We start from the raw sequence: 25,883 nt of genomic DNA on the forward strand, positions 1-25,883 counted from the left end.
ACCCCTGATTAGTATTGAGGGAAGCTGGAACCTGAGAAAGTACTCAATATTTAACTCGTGGTTAGAAAAGCACAAAAATGTACAAAACAAAATTTGTTTTGTACATTAATGCTTTCTGACTTATAGGAAATTCCAACTTTTGTAGTAGCTACATTTGTTCCAGATGTAGGATTTCCCATTGTAAGGTATAAATCCCATTGGAATTCTTCTTGCTTGGTCCTTTGTATATAACAAGAAATACAATAGACGTATTAAACTGCATGAACATGCACTTCATTATAAATAGTACTGAAGTCAATCTTTTTATACCTCTCTTGGGGATTTGCACTTTTTAATTAAATGATCCTCAAATTGAGTTATAAGAACTATATATATATGTGTGTGTATCAGTTAAATACCCCTGCACTCACCCAGAAGAAGTCCTCTGACTCAGGGTCGTGGGTCCAGAAATGTGTGGAATGCTATGAATTTGGCTTGTTACTGCCTTACTAGAGTTTTCAGGAAATTAGAGCTCTGTATAACAGATTTACTTTATTGTTTAAGGATTGTCTATAGCTGCACATCCCTTTGAAATTCAGATTTTACTGAGAAAATCAAATTATTTGCTAGTACACCTAGGAGAATGTGTACTTTCCATATTGGAGAAAATCTAAGTTTTGCCATTAATCTAAAAAATATCCTGATGTTATACACAAGGAACATACTATTTGCACTATATGTGTCTCATGTTTCCCACATCTTTATGAATCTCAATTGTAAATGTAAGTACTAATGAGAAAATGCTCCATTAAAATTTTTGAACAAATAAATAATAATGCATTTGTTTTACTATAAAAGGGGAGTGGTAAGGGGTATAAAAAATAAGGGGAACGAAGGTTAAAATATATTGGGTAGATGGAAATACTAGTGGCCAATGAGAGGGAGGGGTAAGGGATAAGGTATGTATGAGCTTTTTTCTTTTTATTTCTTTTTCTGGAGTGATGCAAATGGTCTAAAAAATGATCATGGTGATGAATATACTACTATGTGATGATATAGTGAGCCATTGATTGTACACCATGTATGAAATATTTATATGTAAAGAATCCTCATGTTTGTATGTTGTTTTGGTTTGTCAATAAGAACTAAACAAACAAAAACCATTTCAAAGAAAACCTTAAAGGGCTTAAAAAACTAATAATTTGACTAAATGGACAGATATACTGCTAAATATAAGCTTATTGGCTTTCTCAGATTCCAGCATCCAACTTTACTACCTTGTTATCCAAATAAATCCAAGATACTCAGATGCATTTTAACTATCAAATAATCCATACTTCTTTCTGCTGTCTTTCCTCTTAGGTATTGAATAAATTAACTTCTTAAACTGTTGATATGCATAGCATTGATAAAATAAAAACTACAAAAAGAAAGTATCTTGGATGAGAATATGTAAGGCTTTTTTTTTTTTTTACCACAGTTAGTGTTCATACAAAGTTTTCTAAAACATAAATATTGTCATCTTCCCAAATTTTTGTTCTACTGAAGATACAGTAATAACTACAGAAGACTAGGGTTTTTCCAGTTCACAAGTTCCAGACATTTTTTTCTTACTGAGTTTCTCCAAAGTATGCTTGCTCATAATTGTTTTTGCTTGAATTTGAATGTGTCTGATAAACGAATTCCTTGGGCAATCACATAGTTAGGGAAAGCCATCAGTAGCCTAAGCTGAAAAACAAAAGATAAATAAAATTATAAATATACAGAGGCTACATATACATGTGTATGTATTTTCACCTCATCTCTGATTTCTCTTGCTTCTTTGCCTTAATAAGGGGAAATTGTGATATCAATTCATTAGAAATCTATCTTATGATAGGTACTAGATATTTAATGTCTGTGAGTTTGGTTTCCTTGTGGGAATAATAATAGTATGTACTTTATTTCGTCTCATGAGGACTGACTGAATAATTCATGTGATATGCTTTGCACTAAATGCCTTTATATCAAACACTTAATGCTCATTTCCTGTTATTAGAAAGAGGAGTATGTTTTCATAATACCAATTCTATGATTTAGGTATGTGCAAAGTTTTCACTTTAAGTAGAAGCCACTCATTTTTACAGCACCTACAGCAAACATGTCAAAGTGTAGAACTGTTCATTAAGAGTGATGCCTAGTGCCTGACTCCCTGATGCTGTTGTTTTGTATGAATAATACAACTTTTAGAGGTGAAATTAATTGGAGTGCTCATGACTCAGTTTCTTTTCCCAGAGAGTGACTCATTCCACATTTATAGATCCCTAATTTCGTGCCACGTACCATTCTAAGTGCTTGGGATACAAACACAAATTTCTCAGTCACTGACCCAGAGCAGCTCTAGTCTGAGCAGGGAGAATATGGTATTCATTAAGAACAATGTGAGTTTACACTCAGCCATTGTTCTATTAATACTATACCTATCCTATTAAGGCAAAATGTGATTAAATTTGTAATAATGAGGGCTGGCTAGACACATTAAGATTTGGAACACATACACTGATTCTACATTGAAGTGGTTATATTACTACCAGTAGTTATATCACCATAACTTAAAACCCTTTCTTGTTTTGTTATAATATTTAGTAATAGTTCACTCTTTTGCATAGCACACAAAATCATACCCTTTCTGAATTGGCCAATTTCCTAACAAATGTCTTCCCTTAATAATTCTGCCAGAAACTCACTTATTATGTCTAGTGAAGCCCATCATTCTCTACTCCTGCCCAGCAATCTGAAAATGAAATTGTCTTTCTGGGAGTCAGTCTGAATCAAGATCTTACAGTTCTCCTGGCTCCTATTCCTTGTCCCATGCCTTTCATATCCAATCAGTCTCTGAATCCCATAGGTTGTACTCACCTATACCGTTGTCAGAACACTCATTTGCCCCTTTGTATTGACACTGATTCTACCTGAGTTGGTTCTTCATTGCAGTTCACTTTAACTTTTGAAGAAGCCACCCAAATGGTTTGCTCTCCTTTAATCTCTGCCCACTTCTGATCTAATCTACAGTGATTGCAGATTAAACTGCCTAATTATGCCATTCTCAAGTGTAAAACCTTCAGTGGATCACTTTAGTATACAAAATTAGGTGCATTTAATTATATAGGCTCCTCAGATTGTCATTAAAGGCCATTACATTTTATATAGATCCAACCTAGCTTTCTTCCTAGCTTCTTGTGTGTTACATTCCAATCAAATAGGACTGTAGATGTTTTCCCAAATGTCCCCTGGGTTTTGCTTATTCCATCACTTTGTTTCTGATGTTCCCATTTTCTGAACTGGCCTCCTTTCCACTCTCTATGTACACCTGTCAAAATCCTTTCCCTCTTTCAAGACTTAAATGTTACTTCATCAGTGAATCCTTTTCCTATCTACACATCAGGATTCCATCTTGTCTTTCTTTGAGATCACATGGCTCTTTGTGACAACAGGCATGTTCTGTATATGACTTTATGTTTTGTCTTATTCACCACCATCCTATCCCACTAGATTCTAGGTAACCTCTTGATAGCAAAGAGCTTTGGATCTCTGAAATATTAAATGTTTCTTAAGAAGTTACTCTGTATATTTTAGTTTAAGGATTGTAAAACAAATAAAAAGCATTTCAACTTATGTTTTTTAATAGAATTGATCTTTAATTTGTCTTGCAACTGCATTATTCCCTAAATTTATTTCTGTAAATTAAAAATCAAGTAATGTGTAACTTTAAGAAGGGAGAAGCATAGGTATGAAAGGTGACTTTTCAGTTGACAATTGACCTTGTTTGCTATTTTCAAATTTAATTCCTTGTGATGTGTAAACAGGAATACTTCAGTTTGATATAGGGTTTATAATTTTTATCCAACCATCACATTATGATTTGTAATATGAAAGCGTTTCTCACTGGAAAAACAAAATACAAGTTTTAGCACTCAACCTTCAAAAATTTTTTTTCTGATGTTTCCCCTGCTTTTTGGTGTGGAGAAAGACCTAGAGGATGGAAAAGTGATGCTTTAAGTATGCTGATGTGTTAAGCTGCCTAGGAGCTTAACTGAAAGGATTTCATTTAAGAGTTATGCTTAGGGAATTGTTTAACTAAAAACCTACACAAAAAAGTCTTGACCTGTGTGTTTGAAATGGCAGATGTTCACCGTGAGGATTGAGCCTTAGGGCAAAGTAAGTCTTTCCTATTCTGTGCCTATCAGCTCAATAACTGGGTTGGGTGGGGGTGATTGAGGGAAAGTCCAGGGTGCTATATACAAAGCAGCTGCTCTTGGTGCTATAAATGAAAGTGCTCTCCTTAAGATAAGGAAAACAAAACACAACAACCTAAAAGCTATGAGAGCTTGAGTCCATGAGGTCGAAAGTGAATGGAGGTCAGAAATGAATGCCTCTTCTCCCTCAGAACTTTGCTTTCATTAAGTATTTTCAGTATAAATCAGGGAGGGCAACGGTGGGATTTTTCTTGTTTCTACCAAAAGAGCAAATTTTCAACTGTTTCTTTAAATTTGAAAAAGCATCAGAAAGCTACAACACTAAGCACCTCATTCATTTAAGAAATATATTTAATATGCTTCTGCATGTTGAAGATCTAAGGGTTCAAATACAAGATTCAAGTAGCTAAAATAGCTCTAATATTTTATGTAAAGTTTACATTTTACTCATATTGTATAAAAAAGAAAATAAAAAATATTTATTTGGAAATGGGCTCTGTAGGGGGTAGCAGTGGCCACTGCAATTTGGAATATCTTCAATCGCATTATGGAACACATGAAGCCAGGTTTGTGCATTGTAAGGCCTAACTTTTGGAAGCTGCACAAGTATCTTTTCATTTTTACCATGAAAGTATGTATTTGGGAGTGCATGTAAATGAGATAAAATCCAATATATTTAAAGGAATATTAACATAGGTGCAGTCTTAATAGTCTTTCCCTGACTCCATTCAACTCATGAACCACTCTCTCCTCTAAAACATGTGAGCTGGTAACTGGCAGTACCATCCTGGGATTCATCATTTAATATACACTCAAGTGCTGGGCACCATACAAGATCCTAGAAAAATAGCATCACCTTTTTGTAAGTAGACATTTGGATCTGAATCAAAATCTCTTTTCTAACACCTCTTTTTTCCTTAGGGAATAATATATAAATAACGTGGTCAAAATGTATATATATGCAGTGTGTCCTTTCTTTGTTATCTTTCATCCCTAGTGCTCTTGATACTATTTTGGCTACCTCATAAATAATACACAGCTTGCGCATACACACACACACACACACACACACACACACACATACACACACAGAGTGTCTCTCTCTCTCTCTCTCTCACACGGTCATTCAGGGTTTTGAACCATTATTCTAACATTTTCCGTTTATTTTTAGAAAACTATTTTTCTCCCTCTTTTTCCTCTTTTCTCCCTTATTGGTCTCTTTTATACTTCCTGCTTTCTCTGTCTTTAAAAATTGCAGAGAAGAATGAAAACAAGCAACCTATGTTTAATACAGAAGGTTTCCAAACTTTTACTTATTACAGTAATTTTTTCCATGACACCTCTAGGATGAAAGAAGTACCTAACCATTCTATTTAAGTACTAGTTGAAGAATTTATGCTCTAACAACTTAGTGGCCTTTACAAAAAATATTAGACATAAGTTGAAAGAAAAAAATATTTTATTCTATACTTAGGAATCCACAGTTACTTCCTAATGAGATGTGTCTATTGGTACTGTTTATTGTTTACTAATATTTCCTTACATTATTCTTTTCATAAAATAATTGGTGTTTTATGTTCATGTAGCTTTTTGTATTTTGCCTGAGTCTAATAATGAATCATTTCTAAGCTTAGCATATGGATGAACACATCCTGAATTACAACTGATTAACTCACAGATAGACTTCTAGAATTCAACCTGTTTTTTAATTGGAAACGCTGTCATAGAGCTCCTGCAGCAAATCAGTTGTTTTCTTTACCAGTTGTCCAAAACACAGGTGTGCATTTGACACAGGATTTTTTTTATTTGCTTTTGTCCCTGATTTATCCTCTATTATTTTCATTTGACAATATGGCCTTTAGCATATTTTAGTGACAAGGCTTAGGTGAAAATGGTTAAAGGGAAATTGACAGGTTGCCCTTAGAACTCTCTGTCATAATTTCCTTTTCCTTTACTCCCTTTTAGACTAATTGTTGATCCTGGACTAAAAATCTACAGACACTCTGTGGATATTAAGGATCCAGTTGCATCAGTTCTATTAGTTTTAGTTAAACATCTTTCAGGAGAAATGATATTTCACTAAGTACAGAACTTGTTAAAAATTTTGTGGGTGTTGGGTGTTTTAGAAAATAACTATGAGAATTTTCCTACTGTAAATAATTAGAAACTGTTGAAAATAAAAATAGAACCAAATTTTGACATCTCATACTATGTTTTAAATGAAATTTGGCAAAATAATTGTAAGTTTAAAATTTAATGGCTACATAATTCCCTTAAGTTTTAAATGGGTGGGTATTCAGCCAGTTTATTTTATGGCATGAGGAAATGTCATGTAATTTCTCCTGGGTTCACTGTTCTCCTTAACAAATGAAAGGCTATATCATTCAACTGATTTACTTTACTGGGTATTTTGTGTTTTTCTATCAGATTTTATTGATCCAAACCAAGATATCTTGTGACTGCTGGCTGGAATCAAGGTTAGTGGTTTGTTTATATTGATTGTGAATTAACTAATAATTGAAAGAGTGTTAAGCCTTTAGACAACTGAGTATTATGGAAAGTTGAAGCTTAGAGAGATATGGATATATTTCAGATTATAGACTGCTTGCAAATATGGTTCCCTGGGTGTTTGTTTACATAGTGAATATAATTTACTTGGTAATTGAGTGTTTTATTTATTTCATCAGTCTTACTAGCTGATTTTTTATTAAAAGAAAAAATGCAATTCTAATCCGTTGATTTAACAAGCACATATCAAAAGAGTGACTTCTTTGTAAAAATAGCCAATATTTTAAAGAGCGGTCAGCTCCCTGAATTTGCAAGAAAACAGTTTTGAATTCCACGGTTTGGAAGAATGCATCTCCTAAGGAGGGTAGGGTTGAAAAATAGTTTATCAATGGCAAATTTCGATTAATTAGCAGTGTTTTATGATCCTATTTCTTTTTTCTGTTTTCTTATTAATTGGCATTTATAGAAGACTCTAAGCAATTTAATTGAGTTTAGAGTAACAACAGAGCCTTTGAGGGCACTCACATCAATAGACTTGGGTTTCCATTTATCCCTTCTATTTTCTTCTCTAGAAAATGTATTCACATTTTTAAACAAAACAAAATAATTAAACCCTGAATGAAATTTGAGCTTTTGTTGCTCATAAAAGAGCAAAATACTAGATGTTGCTAAACTTTTTGTATAGACTTTTGATTAATAATTAACATCAAGGAAAACATTACCTTTTTATTTGCACTTAGTCGGGAATTTAGCCTTCAAAGCCCACATTTATCCTTTGAATTGCAGTGTCTAACACATAGCAGGCACATAGTAAATATGTGCCTTTACTGGCCTCAATTTTGACTTCACTCTTCCACTCCCCCCCCCCCCCCACACACACACATAATGATGTGAGACTATTATTTCCTCTTTTCCAGTACAAACCGTTCTTTCCTATCCTTGAAATCTGTATGGAATCAAACAGAAATATGGATAGCGAAATGACTACAGAAGTGTTTGTAAACTGTATTATTTTATTATGTGTTGGTATAGTTTTTGGTATAGTTTTGAGTTTAATTTCTTAAGACACAACTTGGGATCTCTTTGTATTCACTTCTCAATATATTCTATGTAAACTTGCAATTTCTTTGAAGGTTTTTTAGACCCTTGGCCACTATATCCTAACAGCAACCATGTCAAACAGAAAATACAAGTAGAAAGAGATTTTGACAAAACATCAATCTTTGTATCAGAAACATTTTCAAAGCATAGGGTTAAGTTTGAATTGTTACTGTTTCATTTAAACTAGAAGTAAATTGTATCTTGTCCTCTTTCTTTTTCAAATTTTTGTTTTATGGTTGGTACTGTCAGAGCAGTTTGAAATATCACCATGCTTTTATCACTTTTCAGAAACAAAGAATAAAATGAAACATTGAAAAAGAAATGAAAGATTTTGTTGAATAAAAAATAACTGTAAGGATAGTACCCCAAAATTTTCTTAATCTAATCCAATCCGTATGGGAAAATGAGCATAAATTTTAGTGTATTCTACTCAAATGTAAACAGTCAGGATGATTTACATATTTTTAAATAAGTTTATCAATATATAAAGTGTGTATAGTAATGGAAATTGTTTAAACCTCTCGTATTGCCACATCTTCTTCCCACTTGTAGACATGTGGGTCAGCATAATTGGTATTGTTTTTTTCTTTTTATGTACAATTGAGAATGAGAAGATTGTTCAACTAAATTTGGTGATCAGTTATCTAAATCACACTTTTGTAAAGCAGCTAGATGCAGCAGCTTTTGAAAAAGATATTAATACATCAGAAACAGCCAGAGACTTAATCCAGAATATGATATAAATATCATATAATCCTCTCAACTAGTGTTAACTCCTTTCTCTTCAGGAAAAAAAAGTGCTTCTCTCATGGAAAACTTGTTTCTCTATTTAATATTAGCTAAGCAAAATGATTAGTATTGCTAGGTAAAAGCAAGGAATAGACAGGGAAATATGAAATGGTATTATAAATTGCATTACAATAATTCATCAATTCTAAAATTTACATTTTTGTATTAAACTTTTAACCTAAGATTAAATTCTGCCATGGTTTAACTGACAACATTTTTCTTTCTCGGTGGTAAATAAAGTATGTCTGACCATGGATTGTATCTTAGATTCTATGAAACAGTATTAGTGAATTCAGACTTGAAAATTTTTTAAATTCCGTAAAACTGCAAAATGGAATCAGAGTGCAGTCCAAAACTAGGTAAGTTTATACTAATTCTAACAGCTTTTTGGACCACATTCTTTGCCTTTTTAAAAAAATGTGTATTCACTTTTCTGATCTATGAGTTTTCTCCCAATTACTGTTGCTATTAGTATATTAGAATATTTCCCTCCAATTTTTGTTTTGCTTTGTTTTCATGAAAGATAAAACTTTGATTTCACAAAGTTTACAAAAAGCAAACTTTGCATCCTTTAACTTCTGATTACTTTAAAATGTGATTTTAATGTCTGTGTAATATTTGGTATTATGAATATCTCATAATTTATTGCACCATTTAGCCATTGTTGGACATTGAGACTGTTTTCAATATTTCACCATATAAATAGTGCTTCTGAAGCATCCCTCTACAAAAATCTTTTTGCTCACTGTTGACATTGTACTTCACATTAATTTGTGGAAGTGGAATCATATAATCTAAGGATATAATACATTTTATGTGCCTGACATGTATTTTCTAAGTGTACCCAGAATTATTGTACTAGTGTACACTCCACTGGTAGTATATAAAGTTCTAAGTTTCATAATACCTCCATCAACATTAAAATTAGAATTAAAAAATATTTTCTCCTAAGTTAATAAACAAATAATGGTTTCTCATTTTAAAATAGAATATATAATAAAATAGGAAATAGATATTTATATCAAGAATAGCCGTGAGGTCATTAAACATATGGAACCACGCTAATATAATTTCCTTTTAGAAGAATTAATTGAGTAATGCTAATTTTACTGGATCTGTCACTCTCAGTTTGGGAAAGCTGTTTAAGCAATAGACAGAGCCAGAAATGGAATGATTTCACTTGTCTTCAAGATAGCTGATGATATTAGTTTTGTTAATTATGTTTTTCTTGTGAAAGAATTTGAAAACCCTGGGGATTCAACAAGAGAGACAGGCTTTCATAAAGCTGTGAAGTTAGCTTATAGTGGAAATATTACTCAAAAATTGATATGAGGGTTAAGAACTGTTTTTTGAACACTGTGAAATGAAAATAATATTATTCCATGAATCTAAAATAATTGAAAAGTCATATTGCTTGCTACCTAGTCTTAGGTTTTATGAATTTCCCTCTCTCATATTTTTAGAATATTTAGAGTATTTTTCTCTTAAAAATTGAGGTCAGCTGTCTTTTTATTTCATTTGCAAAACCAAAGATTGAAAAGAAAATATCAATTACTATTACAACTGGTTTCTGTCTTTTTTATCCATATTTCTTCTTCACTCCATAAATAGGCACATTTTCCTCTGTTCCCCTAATGCATTTAGTATGTAGCTTGTATATATTCTGTGGCCCAACCTCCAGCCCCACTCTACCCTGCTTCCAAACAGTGATCATAACCTTGTGACGAGCACCTAGTAATGCTTAACACAGGTTCTCAATGGTGTAATATTTGCCTTTACACTTGTTTTTGACTGTATTAAATCTTCCTTGGTGGTATCGGTTGAAGCACCTGTGTTCGAAATTGGATCAGTTTATGCTTCCTGGTGCTTAAGAATCCTTAAAGAGATGGTTTTTGTATTGCTAAGCACTAATTTTGATCCTTTATTATAGCACAGCCTGGACCATATGCGTCTTTTCTCCCTAGATTCTGGGCTTCCCTTCTAAAACCTGTCTTGTCACCTGCCTTGAATTCTGAGGCCCTCTGTGCTTCCATACTTCTGAGCTGTTTGTAGTGTTCCTTAATCAAGCTCTCCTGGTTTGTTTGTTTTTAATCTGTAAAATGGGAATAAAAATAATGTATACTTGATTTAAATATTAAATGAGAAATAATTAGAATAAGCAAATACTTAAAGTCAGAAACTAGAATATAGGTTGTCAGGGGCTGGGTGGGGGAAGGAAATAGGAAGTAAATGCTTATATTATATAGTGTTTTTCTTTGTGATGATAGAAAACTTTTGGGAATGAATGGTACTGATGGTAGCACAACATTGTGAACACAGTTAACAGCCTGGATTATACATTTGAATGTGGTTAAAAGGTGACATTTTAAATTGTATTTATGTTACTAGAATAAAAATTTAAAAACCAACATAGGATTATGTAACACAAACAGTGAACCCTAATGTAAATCATGGACTGTGGTTAATAATACAGTTATAAAAATGTTCCTTTGGGCTGTGTGATGGTGGCTTGGTGGTAGAATTCTCACCTACGTTCCAGAGACCATGTTGGGTTCCTGGGGCCTGTCCATGTAAAAAAGAAAAAAAAAATGTTCCTTCATCAATTGTAACAAATCTACCTCCCTAATGCAAGGCATTAATAATAGGGTGGTATATGGGAACTCTGTATTTTGTGCATGATTTTTCATAACCCTGCAACTTCTCCAATAAAAAAATAGAACTAATAAAAAAAAGGATTAAATGAGGGAATGTATAGTTATGAATCTTAAAAATGGACAGTTTTACTCCATTTAAAAAAATCTCTCTTCATACTGTATCTTAAACTGACCAGAAACTAATTTCTCCATGCTCTGTTGAACAGTATTATCTTTTATTTAAGATACTCTTAACAAAATAAGCAGCATATTGGTCAATTGCGCAGGCTTCCACTTGGAAAAACAATCAGTGTAGAATATGCTAATACTCTAATATGATTTGGAGTGCCAAGAAGGGATCCATTTAATGTCTCACCAGGAAGCTTCTATTCTTTGAGCTTTGCAGAGTCAAAACAAACAAAATCTTGACCAGTCAGTAGTCACTTTTCTAGTACCACCTTAAAGCTCCAGCACAGCTCTCTTTACTCCTCAAACTGGTTTTATATCACTTACACATCTCTTATAGCATTTGTCCAAACTTCTTTACATTATGATTTATTTTTGAATGTGTACTATCTCTTCTGGCAATCTGCACTAAGAAAAACTAATATCCTCACTTTTATACCTCCCACCCCTGTAAGTGTAGGAAGTAGACACCAATAAAATACTTATGTAATGAATTATAAAGATCAGAAGTAGCAATAAAGAATTATATATCTATATGCTGAATATATAGCAAAACATATAGACATATATATTATAATAACTATTCATCACTGTCATCTCTCCCTTCATGATGAAAATAGTATAACGAAAATTAAAAGAGGATATTAAACAAGTCACCCAAAAGACATTTGAAGTAGTAACAATCGTTAGGCTTAATTTGAGGAATTTGGAACAATGAAAGCGCGAGAAAGGTGTTTATTTTGTTTCTCTGTTTTATTCTAACATTTAGCTTAATATAATAATTTATGTAGAGAAAAACATCCAGAATTCTAATTATTGGATTGATATGTGGCACAAAGTCATTTCTAGATTGTGGGAAGATTTATAGAATGTCTAATTATCTGTTTTCCACTGTAAGGAGAGATACAAAGCTGTCAGAATCACATTTCAAACTGGAAAGACCAGTTAGTCCTAAGAGAGTTGTTTTCTTTGGTACAGCTTTCAGAATTCTAAAGCATCATAAATACGTATTTTCTTCTTTTTAATAAAAAGTGACTATTACCTGTTACAAACGTTACAATCAACATATTTACTCGTGACGTGATTTAGAATGAGAGAGGTGGAAAGAGGATTGAAGTGGGGGGGACAAACTTTTTCTCACTTCTCATATCCTCATATGACCTAGTGAGAAACCTCCAGAATACATGTTTCCAGAATTACTCCTTTACTTTGACACTGAGTTTTGACAAACTGAGAAAATAGGCTTGTTGATGCCAAAGGCGGCAAGTAGGAAAACTCAACCGACTAGAAATATCTTAAAGAAAAAGTACAGGATCATTTACTTTTTCCAAGTGAGAAAAAGTATTCCAGCTGGTTCTTTTCTTCTTAACTAAAGAAGAAAGCAGTAGTATCAAATGGCTACAAAAGAAAAACCCTTGGATATGTTTTCATTCAAACTGCATGCTTAAGAAACCAGTCCTGAGGATTTAATTTACAAACCAGCTACTTTTTATTCTTTTCCTGAGTTCCTCTGAAAGAGACTGTCATTCCAAAGAATAGCTCAGTTGATCTTTTTGCAGACCTTTTATATCATTACAGGATACCATGACTTAAATTTGACTCTTATATTTTATTAGGGCAGCTTAGAGGATTTAAAAACATAAGAGATGCAATTTCTTATGTAAGGAGTCCATTATTTAGAAATCCTTTATTTCTTTTATGTCCTACTTATTGCAAAGTAAGAACTTTGTATTAAGAGTGGACTTCCTTTTTTGCTTTCCTGTTCCTCAGCTTCCGTAAATTACCATGAAACATATTTTCTTTATTCTTCTGAGAATAGAAAATCATCAGTTGTAGAGCAGAAAAAAGGAATATAATATAATATGCGTACATTGGATAGAGCAATAGGAATACAGGTAGATGTTGAATAGCTTTGCCAATGAACAATACAGGGGTTTTTACCTCTGAGCACACTTGCTGGGTCATTCCTGTTGAAGAAAGTAAAGTTATCTGCCTTTCTGAAGTAATCCTTTATAGTCACTTATTTAGTAATATAAAAGATGTTAGTTGAAAAGCCATTTGACATAAAAACCCAATGTGGTTTGAGTTTTACTCCATATTGTTTAATGTATTATGACCATCAGCTTAGTTGCTGTAGAATCTTTGCTTTTTTTTACTTTACTTTTTACCATTTCAAATATAATAGAGAAGAGCTGGACAAACTCTGAATATGTTATATACATGTATCTGTAGTTATATATCTACCCATATATCTATAAATCTATCTACCCACGTATCTATAAATCTATCTATCTATCTAATCTAACTTCTTTTGTCCAATAGGAAAACTTATATGCCTGCCAAAGTCTATAGTTAAAAATAGAATTAGTGATCACTTAGTACATTAACTTTGAGAGTATAAAGAGATATTTGAACTGTAAGTGTTGTTATTTTGATTTTACGAGTAGAGAAGTGGACTCACTAAACCAGACACAATTTATATGACTATTTTCCTTTATGAGGTGTAACAGTGCTTAAAAACATAGGAAAGTCTTTTTATGAAATAAAAACAAGTGAGAAAGATACCTTTACTCAAATGCAATTATTTGCTTGTAATATGCAAGTTTGTACCATTCAGTAATAGCTTAATTTGTAAAATATTGATCTTAAGAAGTGATAAAAAAAAGAATGACTTAATAGCTTCTGCCTGAAGATGTTTCCCTCAAAGAACAGAATACTTTTTCTGTCTTCCCCTCAAACCTGTTGCCTATGTATTAGTGCCCTCCCACTCATCAATGTTCAAGAATAAGTACTCCACTTTTCAGAACATTTATGTTGGCATCTCTAACAGGTCTTAACCAGACATAAGGAATATCAGTCCTATGAAAGAGCCAAAATTAAGCAACAAATGTATGTATGTGTGTAGTGGAACTGAGGACCTTTGTGATTTTTATTATTTTAAAAAATCTTTTCATTTTTTAAAAGATTTTAGATGGTTTGGTAATATGAAAAAAATGAATCAGTGAGCAGGATGTTTTAACTCAATAAGCAACTTTGTAGATGTAAAACCTTACAATTTCCACTTTGACTTTCCATTATCTTTCAGAGCCCTAACACAAACCATTTGTCTATAGCATCATAGTGAGAGGACCTTTGCTCAGTTGCAGAAGGGTAAGACTTAGAGGTAAAAGTTGCACTAACCCTTTATTTAGAAAATAAGGAGACTCTTTACATAAATGTAAAAAAGATGTCAAAGCCTGTTAATTCGTCAATATAGAGGGTGTAACAAACTTGGAAAAAAAATGTGTTTTGTCACCATAGTGATACAATTCTGGAAGAATACATACGAAGTTTTTGATAGTTGATTTGATCTAGTTTTACTTTCAGAAAGTTTTCTCACGTGAATAGTTTTTATTTGGAATAAACATAGTATCTTCTCCAGTTATAAGAGATGATTTCCTCAGATACATTTTTAAGAGTTCATTATTTATCACATTAAAGACTGTACATGTTAATTTTGCCTTTAGTCTTTATTTTGTCATTTTACCAGTACCAATAATGACATCCATCTTCAGCTCTACAAGAAACGTACCAGTTACTTTGGTGTAGGAGTCATTAGCTAACACAGCCCCACATGGAAGTACACACTTGGGGTGGGGTGGGGGATGGGGAGACACAGGGGATATGTCCAAGCAAGAGAAAAGTTTATATGAAGAAAAACTGGCCACTGTGTGGATCCTCTTTGCCTGAGAGCCAACCTAATTTTTGTTTTTTTGCATGGGCAGGCACCGGGAATCAAACCCAGGTCTCTGGCATGGCAGGCAAGAACTCTGCCTGCTGAGCTAAGTGACCCACCCCAGAATATTTTTTTAATTAAAAAAATTCTTTTTTTCCTTTTGTATGCTGTATGGTGGGAATCACATTTCATTACTTTTCCATGCAAGTATCCCATTATTGCAGCACCGTTTGTTGATTTTTTGTGTGTGTGGTAGTACATGGGCCAGAATTGAACCTGGGTCTCCCACATGGTGGGTGATAATTCTACCACTGAACTACCCTTGCTCCACCACCCCCATAGAAATTTTTAATAAAGAAAGATGAAAAGGAAAGAATAAAGAGTAAAACAGCCCAGATGATAATCCATTTTTGTCTGGTCTGGACTCTGGGAAACCATATTATTTTCTTCAGTCTCATAGTTTCATGGTGGTACATTTCTACAGGGAAAAGAGAACTTATATATGCTAGTATTACAAAATTAGTTTGCTGTCTGTACTCTTATAATAAAATCTTTGTGAATCTGAAATAATTTTATGTCAGAAGGTGTTCAGTGAAACGGAGAAATTAATAAATTGAGTATTGATAATCCACTTGTAGTTCAGTTGAGACCTAGATTCCACTGAAGCTTAAGAAATATTAAAAATGGTTCTTTCTTTGTTCTCCAAGAACTTACAGGAAAATTTAATGCGCATAAATAGCAACTAATGCATGATGGTACAATCAAATACTCAGTCCAGGCATAGATTTCTAAAGCAATCTAGAGGAGATAGAATTCAGTGTGACTTAGAAGGACCTCCTTAAATGAAATGGAATTTCAGCAGGGTTTAAAGTTTGAATAGGCACAATAGAGAATGAGATGTAGAGATAGAAGGGCATTTCTTGAAAGGGATGGATGGAAGCAAAGGTACTGAGAAGGGAATGAGTACCAGGAACTTAGGAAATGTGAACAGAGGGTTCAGAACAGGCTTATTCTGGGCATAAATTCTTTCTCTTACTTCTCTGTCTCTGTCTTCCATCATTTCTTTTCTTCCTGCAAATATTAATTATACTACTTTTATGTGTATCTTTTTTTTTTGTTTTTTGAGTGAAACCCAATTCCTCATGAAATTGAACTTATTCTCCTCAGGTACAACGAGAATAGTTACAAAGGGAAATCCTAATGTGGTTATCTAAGAGCATCCTTTAGTAAAATTATGTTTTTATCGTCTTAGGTTCTGTTAGAAGAAAAGCAAACACCAATATGACACCACATGGGAACTAAACATTCCAACTAGCACCCTTGCTATCTGTATTTAATTTATTTTGATGTTAATGTCACCAAGTTTGTTTTGAAATTAAAAGTGAATGAAAGGGTAAAATTAAGTAGTATATCTCTTTATTAAAATTTTAGATAGAAAATTTGGAATTTCACCATTTAAATCCTTTGTTAAAATATCTGAAAGGGGCTCTGCTACAGGAAGAGAGATAAATTGGAATTGGTACAAAATGAACATGATAATTGTTTCTTTAGAAAAGTAGTCAATGGATGCATTTGGTTCTCTGAATATACTGCTAGTGCATTTTTAAAACAAAAAAAAAGAAAAGTTTTAAAGATTTAAGTAAAAGCATTACCACTCCTTTACAATCCTAGCCACCTGATTTCTGGGTAAATTATCAGGCTGTACTGCTTAGATTTGGCCTTTGTAAAAGAAGGTGGACTTCCTTTGGAGAAAGCAGAATGGACAATATAAAAAGAATTTAAACTACTCCTTGAAGTATGCATGAGTTGGGCATTCACTGCTTTCTGGTGCATTTAACTTAAATTCAACTGAAAAACCCCACAGCTTATTCAAATGCTAATATTTGACCATCTGCTTTTTTTTTTTAAAGCAGGAACAAGCTGAAGGTCATGTGACCCTAATTACTGCAATTACAAGCTTTCTGGGAGCAGTCACTCAGGTTGCACCCATTGTGAGCATCTGCTAATGATAAAGAGATAAGGCAATTGCTAAAGACAGGTTTTGCTATAAGACATCAAATGATTCATTTCTTAGTATGTATACATAGAAACAGCTAAAGCCCATGTGTTCTAGTAAGAACATTCTTTTTCCCATACAGCTCAGTTTTTCCTTTGAATTCCTTTTTAAAATTTAGTAGAGACAGTTTAAAATGCATGTTTGTGTGTGTGTGTAAATATAATTATCATTCTAAAGAGAGACATGGGGGAGGAAACATTAATATTGACTAACGGTGAAGCAGCAGCCTTCATCTGCACAAATTTTTAGTCTCTGCATAAAGAGCAAAGAATGCCACGAAGGCTAAATCTTTCCAGCAGAAGTATTATTTCATATTATTTTATTTTGCTTTATTAACTTGGAGAAAAAAGGGGTGAAGACCTAACTTCTAATAATAAGAGTATGTGTTTAAGGGAAAATTCATCAGACCACTTAAGGCCTTTTGAGGGTCTTTCTTTAACAAGGCAGGTTATTTTCTCTTTCATAAGGTTGTTTACCTCTCAAGAAGTTATAGTTTCATAGGACATTTTTTAGCAGTATTATTACCTTGATCCCTCTTACTTATACACTATTTAAACTATAAAGGACTCATGGTTTTAAATTTCATTATGTATTATTTTATTTATTTTTAATTTCACTCAACTTTTGTCCTTTGAGCAAAATGCTAGTCATGCAGAATAGCTTGGTTGAATATGTGGGGGTATTTTATCACTACCATTGGTTGGTCTACTCATGTTGGTTAATGACTGAAATTAAAGATAATGTAAGGCATCCTTCTTCTTTTGAAAATCCGTTACTATTGACAGCTTCCATCCTAAGAAAGGTTTAGAGCTCCTTCTAAATTCCTATTTTAAGAGGCAGGCTAAGTTTATTTCCACTCTGGGTAAAATGATTCCTAGTACATTATTCATTCATTAAGCAAAGATATTCTTGAATACCTACAATGTGCCAGAAGTGTACTAGCAGAGAACAAGACAGACACTGCCCTGCTCTCCATTATTTAGGTGGTAATTCTCACTGCCTTCGAAGTACATATGTATAGTTTAAAGCATATTGATGTGATAACACTGAAAATCTAATGTATACTTTGCTGAATGATTTGTTCTCGTTTTTAATGATTTTATAATGCATCAATTGATTTTAATCTTTAATCTTTTCTTCACAAAAGCTGCTTCAGCTGTAAGGATTGATCTCTCTCCTTTCTTAACTTCTTGGAGAAAGAACAGTGAAGAGACTTTGCATTGTTGGAACTCTGTCAGCTGAGACTCTATGCCAATCAAAGATAACATTGGAAATGCATTCTTGCTCTGTTTGAATTATGCCAAGAAATTGGGATTTTGAGATCAATACTTGATGCTACACATATTCCATTCCATGAGATGTTTTACAGTAGAGCCTTCACATGAAAAGCTCTAAAATTAATATTTTCAAATATTCAATGGCCACCATGTTATTATTCTTTCAATAAAATGATAGCTTAAGTATATGCCATTCTGGTTTAGTTGTTCAACTTTATAGGATTTAATATAAGTAAAAATCATAAGTCACATAAAATAATCCTTCAATAGACTGTATCTTTAGAATCTGCATTTAGAAAACATTTAGAAAAATGTTTTCGCCATAAATATAAAATTCGAACAGGGAGAGTTTTTTCACTCTTAGAGAAGGAACAAAAACTGTAGTGAGCTACTCTACATGCAACATAGCTTTATTTTACATCCAGTTGTTCATGTAACTTTGGCAAACTGGGAGTCGCTTAGTTAATATCTTTAACAGATCATTACCTCAATAGGAATGATGAGGCTTAATGAATTTCAACAACTGGATCTCAGCTGTTACCTGAGAGAAGATATCGTTATAAGAGAGTATCATAAACACTAAGGTGCTGATCAGATCAAAAAATCTTTCTGGCACTTCTGGAACAAGACAGAAGTCAGCAGCATTATAAACATGGCCAGAGCAAAAATGCCGCAAATACAATAAAACAGCATTCTGTACTCTGAAAATTGAAGTAGCAGAGGCAGGGAGAGAAAAATTATCTGAAGGAAGGCTTGCAGGACAGGTGAAACCTAGATTATATCATCAAGTGGGCTGATGAATTCTAAATCTCAGATTGAGGAAAGTATTGCTGCATCTTTAAAGAAATGTTTGTGACAAATACTTTTTAAAATAACTTTTGAAAGTGCTATGAAAGTTGTCAGTATTATATGATTTGGGATCACTGATTGATGTTTCAAGTAAATTTCAAAATAATACGTGTAAAAGCCTTGCACTTGAAACTCTTTCCCAATGAGAAGGCACAGCCTGAAGCCCCCATCCAGGAAATCCTTATTAGCAGAGGCATTAGGGTCTCCCATAAAGCGCTTTGTGAATGTTTGTTTTTGTTTTTATTTACCTTTAGTAAAATCCTCAATGTTCTTCATTCAGAGAAATTATTAACTGATGTAAACATCTCAGAAATAAAAGTGTTCAGTTCAAACACATTACAATTTATGGAGGACAACAGACCAATGAGCCAAAAAAAAAGCAAATAAATCAGCTCCCTGCAGCCTACAATTGAGTGATGAAATAAGTACAGTGAAGACTGTAATAATTTATAATTATCTTTTCCTGTTTATCTACAGTTATCTAAATTAGTCTTCAGGAATGGCTTATTGGCTGCTTATGTTAAGCCTGGTGAGGCCCAACTTAAATTCTGATATGTGTATTTACTTTCAGTTAGTAACAGTATATAATTTTTCAGCCTCATCCTTTGGCATCCCCTTTTCCTTTTATTCTCCCCACCCTTTTTTTTTCTGTTGAGATGAATGCGCAGTCATCAATTACTTTGAGGATCCTTTCCTACGCTGGGCTGGCTGTCCCAGCCGTGTGCTCCCATAACAGCCCAAACCTCACTTTAATTCTCATTTCTCAATTAACAGACTTCTTTTTATTACTATATTCTAAGTTTCTTGAGAGCAGAGACCGTGTAGCCTTGTACTTACTATCTCTTTGGAACTTAGCACTGTATCTGATACAATTCTAGTGCTCATTAATCATTGTCCACTATCACTGTTACTCTCTTTGCAATTGCAGCATTGCTGTTATTATTCCCAGCACCTCTTTCATGCCCCTTTCAACTGCTGTCCTCAGTATTTCTTTTTTAATCACCTGTCTGGGCTACCTTCAGCTTTTATAGAGCTTTATACCATGTTGGGGTCTGAACCTGAAAGCCAGGTTTCCCCCAGCCAGTTCCTCCTGACTGGCAGCAGCTCCTTCTTCCCCATTGGAACCTCTTCTGCTGCACTCAGTAGTCAATAGACTGCAATATTTGCCCTTAAGGAGCTTGCTAAATAAAAAGAAATATCTAAAAAATTGCATGTGAGGAATCAGCAGACCTATTCATTTCCATTTGTTTTTTTTTAATTTTTCTTTTGCCAGATGGTCTGAATCCAAGATCGAACTGCCCTAGATTTCCAGATTTATCTTCTACAGATTCAGTGTTAAGTGCTTAGAGTTGTTTATATTTTAAGCATAACTTGTATAAAACTCTATTTTGAAAAGCTATGACTAACTATGGATGTACTTAAAACAAAAGTTAACGGAAATGAAAGGTCTCCTCAAATCTGTTTTTAGAGGCTTTACTCATTTAGAAAAGGAAAAGTTATATTGTTTGCCTCACCAATGACTTGTACCTGTTTTACTTCTCCCATTTGCTAAATATTCAAAATTTATTTGGACTTACTAAAAAAAATAGTAAAACAATTTAATGTATCAAAAGCCTACATTTTGTGGGGTGAGTAAATGTTTCACAGCTTATTTTAGTATTCTAGAAAGGTTGGCATGGAAACCTTGAGAAGGCATTTTGTATGCTCAATGATACAAAAAGACTTTCATTTTGAAAAGTTCTAGTTTTCTTATTTATCTCCATTTATAATTAATTTTAATATATATTTCGGTCTAATTTTAAAAATATAATTTTTTTTCATAGGCGGAGGCAGTTTCCTTGGTGTATTTTCTTTTTAAAAAAGAATGCAACTTATTAAAGAGTGATAAGGAGGTAGACAGAGTTAGGGTTAAAATGTTCAACAATTAAGCAATATAATACAACAAGAATAAACTGTGGAATCACAGCTCTGGGTTTAAATGCTGTTTCCTGCACTGACTAGCAGTCTGACAGTTGGTATATTAATGGCCTGAAAAAAATGAGATTAAAAAGTGAAAGGTAATATATGTAGTACACTTAGAATCTTACATAAAGAATACATTCGTCAATTTTTATATCTGTGGAATTGATGGAGAGAGAGTATTTTGGTTTGTTAATGCTGCTAGAAATATAATATACCAGAAATGGGTTGGCTTTTATAAAGGGAATTTGTTAAGTTACAAGTTTACAGTTCTAAAGCAGCCATAAAAATGTCCAAACTAAGGCATCCAGAGAAAGATAACTTAGTTCAAGAAAGACCAATGGGTCTGGAACACCTCTGTCATCTGGGAGGGCACATGGCTGATGTCTTCTGGGGTCTTTGGCTTCTGGTTTCAAACAGCTTCCCCTAGGGTGTTTTCTTTCTGTATTTGCAAATATCTGGGTCTCATGATGGCTCTGAAGGTTTTTTGAAAATGGTTCCCTTTCAAAGGACTCCAGTAAGCTACACACTTTGAATGGGTGGAGGTGCATCTCCATGGAAACCATCTAATCAAAAGGTCCCACCCACAACTGGGTGGATTACATCTCCATGGAAATAATCTAATCAAAGGTTTCTGCCCTACAATATTGAATCATGATTAAAGGACATGGCTATTCTGAATACACAACATTTTCAAATTAGCATGGTGAGGAAAAGAAAAATTTCACAGAATACTTCTTTTCAGCAGCCATCTTCTTTTCATTCTGTCTTTTGTCTGAAGGCTGTGATATGAAGATTATAATTAGTCTTAAGACCCTCACTAAATTATATGGAATAAGCTTTTGTGGTAAAAAAAAAAGGGGTGTGAGAAAGTTCCATATTGTTTTTTTTTCAATTCGTATTACCTGTTGTGTTATTCTGTTACCGATTGTAGCTCCCCTAACCCTATAACTAGTGGTTGCCATTGTCTCTTGGGATCCAAAGAGTTGAGTTCAATTCTTTCTTCTTTTTCTAACCAACTGTATGACCTTGAACAAAGAATTTTAATTCTTGTGACCTGGGTTTTCCCATGAATAAATTAAGTGGGGATAAGTCATGTTGCTTTTAATGTATGTTTCAGCCATTAAACACTTATTATAAACTTTGCATGTCATAGAACAAGGTCTGAATTTCTGAGCTCCACTTTTTCTTGATACTATGAGATTCAAAGATTATATTAGAAACTGTATAAAGATTACTTTCCATGCTCTATTGCCCCGAATCTGTCGCTCCACACATGTTCAGAAGCTGTAAAACTTTTGTAAATAACATTTGTTAAGTGAATTATTTAATTTTTTTAACCTTTGGATCACAGAATATTTAGTGAGTTTGGTGACACTGGCTTTCCAAAAATCCCTAGCAAATAAATGACAATTATTTCTAAATCTATTTTTCAAAATACAGAGATCAGTTTTCCATGTCCACTCTTAGAAATGGCATCCTCTAATTTTATTTAGTTAAGCATCAAACAGTCCAAAAACAATTGGTTTATTCTATACTAAAATAATACAGTAATATGAAGAAGTCATGATGATAAAATATTCCTAAAGAAGCAACTTACATGTTATAAACTTTGCTGATGTGCCCAAGATTATTCACTCATGGAAGGATAAACTGTTGTCAGTGACTGTCTCTGAGATGGAAATGCTTCTGCCAAAGCAGGTCCATTCCTGAATGAGCTGCCCGTTGGAGGTTAGAGACAAAGATAATTATGCTTTAACTGTTTTTTATTGTTAAATATAGGATATATACAAAGAAAAAAAAGCAATGATTTTCAAACCATACTTCAATAAGTAGATGCAGAACAGAATTCAGAGTTTGTTTTGGTTACCATTCCACTACTTCAGATTTTTCCTTTTAGCTGCTGCAAAACCCTGGAGGCTAGGAGAAAAAACAATTTTTTTTTTCTCTTTTGTGAAAATAACGTATATACGTAATAGCAATAAATTTCAAACTACATCACAACAATTAGCTGTAGAACAAATTTCAGAGTTTCGTATGGGTTACAATTCCACCATTTTAGGTTTTACTCCTAGCTACTCTAATATATTGGAGACTAAAAGAAATATCAATATAATGATTCAGCAGTCATACTTGTTTGTTAAATCCTGTCTTCCCTGTTTTACTCCTCCTTTTCTTTAAATAACATATATACATAAAAGCAATAATTTCAAAGTACATCACAACAATTAGTTGAACAGATATCAGAGTTTGGTATGGGTTACAGTTCCATGATTTTAGGTTTTTATTTCTGGTTGCTCTGAAGTACTGGAGGCTAAAAGAACTATCAGTATAATGATTCAGCACTCATACTCATTTGTTAACTAACCTTCTCTGTATAACTCTAATGTCACCTTTAATCTTTCTCCCACTCTTTTAGTGGTATATGGGCTATTCCCAGTCTAATTTCTTCATGTTGGAAGAGGCTGTTGATAATATGCATAGGGGATGAATCTAGTTGATGTTATGGAAAGGCTGGCCCCTCTGTATTTCAGGACTTATTGGTCCAGGGACCCATCTAGAGGTTGTAGGTTCCAGGAATATTACCCTTGTGAGATAATTATACTTTAAAAAAGGATATCCTGGTATAATTATAAAGACCTTACTCTGCAACGGCTCTCGTTCTTCCAACTAAAGCTTCACTTGAATAATCGAATCTCAAGATTAGTTTTGGTACTTCCACAAAATAAAAACCTTGTTGTCCTTTCAAAAAACATTTATTCACACGTGGAATTCAGTAAACTTCAATTCTACTTACGTAGGTTTGTCCTAAATCTTAGTTTCTATGTTACTGTATAATTCTCTCCCCCCACCCCTGAAGAAACTCTGGGAATGGGAAAAAAAATTTCACGAGAGTCACTGATTAGTCCTATTTCCTGCAATATTTCTTTTCTTGTGCTTCCTGGTTTCCAGCCAATTCTATTTTTGCACTTATTTTCCCCCATTTTATTCTGTTGGTTTTTTTTTTTCTTTTTTTTTTTTGTGGTCAAAATATTTTTGTGTTTTTCCTTTTATCAGAATGGAATTCTTCTCATGTCATGTCATGACTGATATTTTCAAAGCTTTTTAAAGGAACACAGAAGAGATAAGTCTAAAAGATTAAACATATCAGGGGCTTTTACAACAGATATAATAACTAACTCAAAGTATTTTCAACCAGTAGTGGATTGGGAAAGCCAAATCACTTTTTTTTTAAGCTGTGCTTTTGAGAGTAGCAGTCAGCTTGGTGCAGCTGTGGGTTACAAGAAGCTGAGTCTAGGAAGTGACCTCATGAGAATGGTAAAATCTAAGATATTAAAAAATAGTAATAGTATACAAAGACAAGTAAAATATTTTATTAAGTTCTAAGTGCATGCTAATTTTCAAAGTTCAGAGTAATCCAATTCAAAGAGTATGGAAATGAATCGACAGCCACATGTGAGCACATAGAAAGAGGTACTGGATAGGGAGGCTGGGGGATATTTCTCAAGCTTCCATGTGTTGCTTGTTGTTTCCTTTTTTGTGGTATGTGTGTGGAGCAGTCTAGACTTATTTGGGTAAGATATGTGAGCATTTGCATTTAAAGATGCAAACATTTATAAAGTTTAAAAGGCAAGAACGGTCTGGGATCAAATCCTGTGTCTTTCTGTCTCCATGCTATATGTAAAAAATGTTTGGGAAGTTACCTTGGAATTCAAGGAATTTACCTCCTAAGTGAACTATCGATGCCAGAGCCTTGCAGATGTATTGGTTGGCCTAAATCCTGTTTTCCACCATCGTGAATGTAAAAGAAAAGAGTGTTGCTATAAAGAGAACTATCACTAAATCAAACAGAATACTTATTTTCTGAAATTTACAGATCATCATCATTGTATGTTAGAAAACTTTCATTTCAGACCTGAGAAATAAGACTATAGACCTCCACCATAGATTATAGATGGGATACAATTCAGAATCTAAAGATGACTACAAACCAGCAAACAAATGTTTCTCCATTCCCAGAGATACTACTAAGAGATGGGTTAAGAAATGAATACAGTAGACCTCTAGAACTCTGGGCAGGAAAGTTTTCATGAATTCTATACCCTCACTGTCTAGAGTTCTCTATACTAATCCTGGCATCTTGGGGATAAGTAGTTACTAAAGTTACAGGTCAGTAGTGTCTCAATTTCTTGCAGCAGCTCTTATGTCTCATATCTGGTAGGCTCTGTTCCCACATCACCCTGGATAAAATAGGAACATGTCCCCCAGATACCCTATGCAGCTTATTTCTCTCCTTATCAGTTATATTTTGTAGATATATCTGATATATTTTGCATTTAGCTGAGCAATTATTTGCAAGGTCCCTAAGAGCAGGAGCGTTTTCTGTTTTGTTCACTGATGTATCCCTAACTCCTTACCTGTTTGGGGGGCATATAGAGCTGCTTAATAAATATTTGTGGAATACAGAAAAATCTGGTCATGTTTTTCATGCTACTACTAATGTCTGTCTTTAGTCATCCCCTTCACACCTGTACTTGGCCTGTTTACTTTATTTCCATTTTTTCCAATTCACCAGACCTCAGTATCAGCTTTCTT

At 33.5% G+C, this 25,883-nt stretch overlaps 1 protein-coding gene across 30 annotated transcripts in view; it reads left to right on the forward strand.

The window, feature by feature from the left end:
- MAP2 (microtubule associated protein 2) overlaps window positions 1-25,883 on the forward strand; it is a 331,538-nt gene that overhangs the window by 109,429 nt on the left and 196,226 nt on the right. For 27 of the 30 annotated variants that reach the window (XM_077154920.1, XM_077154931.1, XM_077154933.1 and 24 more), the window contains exon 2: window positions 6,642-6,691. The exons of 2 other annotated variants lie outside the window; for them this stretch is intronic. The gene's annotated coding sequence lies outside the window, so the exon portion shown is untranslated. Of the gene's footprint in view, window positions 1-6,641; window positions 6,692-14,516; window positions 14,595-25,883 lie in introns of all 30 variants that reach the window. One more of the 30 variants, XM_077154924.1, reaches the window with a different exon arrangement.

This window comes from Tamandua tetradactyla, chromosome 3 (genome assembly GCF_023851605.1).
Source record: "Tamandua tetradactyla isolate mTamTet1 chromosome 3, mTamTet1.pri, whole genome shotgun sequence".
In the NCBI taxonomy this organism is placed as follows: Eukaryota; Metazoa; Chordata; class Mammalia; order Pilosa; family Myrmecophagidae; genus Tamandua; species Tamandua tetradactyla.